The sequence below is a fragment of the Triticum urartu genome, chromosome 2, assembly GCF_003073215.2.
Source record: "Triticum urartu cultivar G1812 chromosome 2, Tu2.1, whole genome shotgun sequence".
Lineage (NCBI taxonomy): Eukaryota > Viridiplantae > Streptophyta > Magnoliopsida > Poales > Poaceae > Triticum > Triticum urartu.
In genome coordinates, this window is record NC_053023.1 from 465154108 (window position 1) to 465160107 (window position 6000).

The window sequence follows — 6000 nt, forward strand, 5'->3', positions numbered from 1 at the left end:
CTTGTTTGTGTCCCTTGCATAAAGCACACATTCATTGAACGGCGGCTCCGTGGGTGCATCTCCAGATTCAGACACCGAGAGACCCCCCATTTATCATTCAAACAAGTTTAATGCAATTTTTTAATCATATAAGCCGTAGTACTCCCTCCCTTCCATAATACTATCTCCATTCTGATTTATTGGTCTTTATTGTATTTTATGCCAAATTTTGACCATATATTGAGCTAACAAAATGTTCACGCATGTCACCAAAATTATATCATTGAAAACTATGTTCAAATACGAATCCAATGATATAATTTTTGTTGACATACATGAACATTTTATTAGTTAAATCTTTGGTCAAATTTTGGCACAAATTACAAAAAGAACCAATAAATCAGGATGGAGGTAGCACGAACTAAAACCACGGCAAGCATTATGGAACGGAGGAGTATTTGTTAAAATACGACACAAAATATGTGCAACCACCTTTTTTTATCATTAGGAAATCTATGTTTTTATCCTCCTTCCGCCAAAATCGGAATATTGCTTCTACTGTAGATAGTCGCAAAAGCTTTACCGTAATTATATACACGTTTCTTTGCCCATCAATATATTTGTCAATTACTCCCTCCGTTACTAAATATAAGTTTTTTTATAGATTCCAATAAGGGACTACATACGAAGCAAAATGAATGAATCTATACTCTAAAATATGTCTATATATATCCGTATGTAATTTGTATTAAAATTTCTAAAATAACTTATACTTAGGGAAGGAGGGAGTAATTTACATGAAGAATAGGGAGTCAGGGAGGCTCTCTTTCCCGACCTTTTTTTTCCCTATTCCTCAAGAAAAAGTCTTCTTCCTCCTCCCATCGGCACCGCCGTCGGTCCACCCGCCCTCTCATGGCCTTTGGGCCGTGGAGATGTGGAGGATCTCGGCCCCTCGCCGGCGAGAGGGACTCTGATGTCGTTTTTGTTAGGCACACCGTCTTAGTTGGGGTTGTGTGGCAGTGACGATGTTCCTCAGTAGGAATAATGTCTCCCACGTTCGATCCCTGTCCCGGTGGTGCGTCTAGTATCGTCGGAGGGTGTGTGGAGGCGTGTCTCCGTTCGATCTCACGAGATTCGGTCGGTGCTGGTCTTCAATGAATCTATTTCGATCCAGTTTTTGTCCGTCTTCGTTCGTGTGGTTACAGGTATGACCTTTTTGATCTACGACTCTCTTCATTACCGATGGTTGCTGCTCTGGTGGGCTGGTTTTTTCAGGCCTTAGCACGATAACTTTCCGACCGTCGACTACAACAAGGTTTGCCAGATTCTGGTGAAGAAGGGGTGATGACGGTGGCGCGCCTTCGACTCGCTCCAGTGCTTGTAGTCGTCGCTAGGTAGTCCATGAACCTGGTTGTAATTTTCATTACCTCTAGTCTTTTTTTATACTGCCATGGTTGATCATGAATAGATTAGAAAGTTGTGTCGTAGAAAATAATAATACATGGAGACTGCTATGTATGCAAGCAAATAAAACTAGGTTTAACGAGTTTTCCTTGTAACACCAAAATGCAAAGGAAGTGAGTCTGGCTCGCTTGGTCGGGGACAGAATGTACATCGCCGCATCATCTTGGCTTCCGTTTCTAGTGGGAAACAAGCTACAAGCAAACAAGAAAAAAACTCAAAGGCAAATGTTATTTACGAAACATCCTTTTTGTAGGCCATTTACTTCAGTCTATACTCTATAGTTTATATATATAGTTCCTGCAAACATGACACTCACAATATAAGGAATGTTGTACGAAGGTAGAGTTGACTCTCCAGCTACCAAAAAAAAAACAGCTATGAAGGTAGCTCAAGCATTATACTGTACAACATGGTGGCTATAAACAAAGATCTCACAACATATGCCCAAGCAAACGGTGTCTTTGATGTCTCGTATTTTGTATAGATAAAGAAAAAGAAGTAGTATTCCCGCAAAAAGAAAAAGAAAAAGAAGTAGTAGATGCAAATTGCTTTAATTTCCAAACACGCGCCAAGTCCCAAGATCCACTGTAGCAGGAGCCACACTGCCACAGTTCGGAAACAAGAAGGGACAGGTCCTTTGCCTGCACGGACGCGCCATTAAAGGCAAAATAAAATAACCTTCCGGAAAATGACACTGCACATAATACCTGCCTGCTCCAGTCCGGTGAAAGTTTGCAGGACACTGTGGTGTAGTGTATGCATGTGAAAGGACAGCTCGCTACCATGGTAAATTCATCAATCAATGCTCGCAGGTCGTAGTCGTAGCAAAATCCCATCTGATATCGAGACCTGAAAACCAACTACTCCTTCCAAATATATCCAAATAAGAAAATAAGGTAGGAGTACTAGCACCCCCGCCGTTGGTTTTTCTAGCCGTTGCTGCTTAATTAATTGGTATACTATACGTACCATTATCATTCTTAATCTGCATGACCGTGCTGTCCACAGAGGCGTGCATGCGTCAAAACATCCTCATTTTTCTGCCAGTTTTAAGGTGAGTGAGTGACACCTTTCCATTTGCTGTAAAATTGAATGTACTGCGATTAATTTCATTTCCGTGAGAACACAATGGTATGTTCTATGGTTGGTCGAAGAGTTTGAAAAATGCTCTCGCCCCCCGCGACAGCGACCCTCCTCCACCCTAGATCCGCCGCGCTGCTCGCCTCGTGAGCGCCACCTGCCTTCCAGCCTGCTCCAGTAGCCACCATACGCCCCATCGTCACCGTTTCCCTCCGGATCCCATGGATCACCTTTTTTTTAGACAATCCCATGGATCACCTGGATCCCGACATCCCATGAGCGTCCATTGCCGTGCATATCGCCCCGCCGTCGCTGCTGTTGAGCGAGACTCACCTCTCCCTCAGAGGAGATCCGCTGCTTTGGTCTCACAGGGCAGTGGCGCCGGAGGATTTGCCGAATTTGCGCCGATGGTGGTGGGATGCGCGGTCTAATTGGATCCGGAAGACGATCTAGCAAATGAAGAGGAGCTCCGAGGAATTGCGTCTGGTGAGGCAGAAAGCAGAAGTCTAGCTCGATCTCCGCGTGGAGTGGCTACGAGATGTATAGATTTGGTAGCGCAGGCTCGAGTTCGAGTTTGGGCTCATGGAAGAAATCATCTTCACCGAATCCACGTCGGAGGAGCGGGCGCGCATGCATGCGCCATGGTGCCTGGAACCTCTGCAGTTGATCAAGTCGATGGGCAACTTCAGCGAGATTAGAGAATTCTACAGGGAGAGACAATTATTAGAAGATGGTGTCGAGAATCATCATACCTGCTACCGAAAAGGAACTCTGAGTTCAGTTGCAGGGGAGGAATGATGACCCACAAGTATAGAGGATCAATCGTAGTCCTTTCGATAAGTAAGCATGTCGAACCCAACGAGGAGCAGAAGGAAATGATAAGCAGTTTTCAGCAAGGTATTCTCTGCAAGCACTGAAATTATCGGTAACAGATAGTTTGATAGCAAGGTAATTTCTAACGAGCAACAAGTACCAATTGTAGCCAAGGTGCAGTAAGGTAGCGCAATCATTTTTATAGCAAAAAATAAGCCGTGACATTCTCTTATAATAAGCAAAGCGTTATCGAGGACATATGAGAATTTCATCTCGTCACTTTCATCATGTTTGTTTGATCCGCTTTCGCTACTTTGATAATTAGATATGTGGGTGAGCCGGCGCTTAGGTGTTGTTCTTACTTGAACAAACCTCTCACTTATGATTATCCCCTCCCGCAAGCATCCGCAACTACGAAAGAAGAAATAAGATAAATCAACCATAGCATGAAACATATGGATCCAAATCAGCTCCTTACGGAATAACACATAAACTAGGGTTTATCCTTCTGTCACTCTAGCAGCCCATCATCTACTTATTACTACACAATGCCTTCCCTTATGCCCATGTATGGTGAAGTGTCATGTAGTCTACGTTCACATGACACCATTAAAGGAAGCAACAACATACATATCATCAAAATATCAAACGAATACCAAATTCACATGATTACTTATGACAAGACTTCTCCCATGTCCTCAAGAATAAAAGTAACTACTCACAAGTCATATTCATGTTTAAGATCAGAGGGGTATTTAATATCATCAAGGATCTAGACATATAATATTTCACCAAATAAACCAATTAGCACCAACTACAAGATGCAATCAACACTACTTGTAACCCACATGTACCAACCTGAGGTTTTGAGATAGAGATTGGATACAAGAGATGAACTAGGGTTTGAGATGAGATGGTGCTGGTGAAGATATTGATGAAGATTGGTCCTCCCACAACGAGAGGGTTGTTGGTGATGTCGATGGCTTCGATTTCACCCTCCCAAAGGGAAGTGTCCCCGACGGAATCGCTTTGCCGGAGAGCTGAGGTGCTCCTGCCCAGGTTCTGCCTCGAGACGGCGGCGCTTCGTCCTGAAAGTCTTCTCTTGATTTTTTCTAGGGCAAATGGCATCATACAGGAGAAGATGGGCCTCGAAGGCCGTCCATGGGCCCCACAAGGTACTAAGGCACGCCCAGGGGGGCGCGCCCGACTGCCTTGTGGGCAGCTGGTGGGTCCCCTCTGGTACTTCTTTGCTGTAGTATTTTTTATATATTCCATAAAAATTCTCCGTGAAATTTCAGCTCATTTGGAGTTGTGCATAATAGGTATATATGATATAGGTTTTTCAGGTCTAGAATTCCAGCTGTCGGCAATCTCCCTCTTCCTGTAAATCTTGCAAATTAAGAGAGAAAAGGCATTAGAATTGCATCACAAAGTACTATATTGATCAAAAACATTATAAATAGCAGTAGGAAAACATGATGCAAAATGGACGTATCAACTCCCCCAAGCTTAGACATCGCTTGTCCTCAAGCGAAAACCGAATTGGATAATAATGACCACATGTTTAGGATAATAAGACCACATGTTGATAAAAACTAAATACGGACATAGTAGCATCATGATCATTATCATAGCTACAATATATTAGCATAAAACTTCTTATGATCAAGTAACAGTTCATCACAATAACGAAGTATAAAGCATAAACTTTCTAGAAAACTAACAAACCATGTTCTTAGCCAACAAAGCAATTACAATTCATCATATTCTCAGGAAGGGTCTCATGTAAGAGCTTTTTTTCAGCAAGTCATGATCACTCATATCCAAATGAATATTACCTTGGGGTGCCTTGGGCATCCCCAAGCTTAGGCTCTTGCCACTCCTTATTCCTTCATCCATCATGATCTCACTCAAAACTTGAAAACTTCAGAAAACAAACTCAGTAGAAAACTCGTGAGATCCGTTAGTATAACAAAGCAAATCACCACTTTAGGTACTGTGGTAAACCCATTCATATTTTATTATTGCATTATACCTACTTTATTCTAACTTCACCATGGCTTATACCCCCCGATACAATCCATAGATTCATCAAAACAAGCAAACTACGCAACGAAAATAGAATATGTCAATAACAGAACAGTCTGTAATGACTAGAACAATTACCACACTTATGTAACTTCAAAATTCTGAAGAATTAGGAAAACATGGGAAATTTGTATATCAATCACGTGTAAAAAATTAAGAATGTTATCATGCACCAGCAAAATTTAACAATTCTTCCACTGGACGCAAAAGTTTCTGTTTTTTCACTGAATCAAAGCAACTATCATCCAAATCATCCCAAAGGCTTTACTTGGCTCAAACACTAATTAAAAACACAAAAACACAACCATAACAGTAGCATAAGTGTGCACACACCAAAAAAACATAAAAAGAACTAGGAAAAATGAGATAACTATTGGGTTGCCTCCCAGCAAGCGCTATTGTTTTACGCCCATAGCTAGGCGTAATGCATAGTTTCAAGTGTTGTCATCCTTAAAATTAATTCCATAGGTGGCCCTAATGATATATTCATACGATGGCTTAATTCTCTTTATAGGTAAGTTTCCATACCCTTCTTTAACGGAAATTGAAATTTTATATTCCCTTGTTTCATATCAA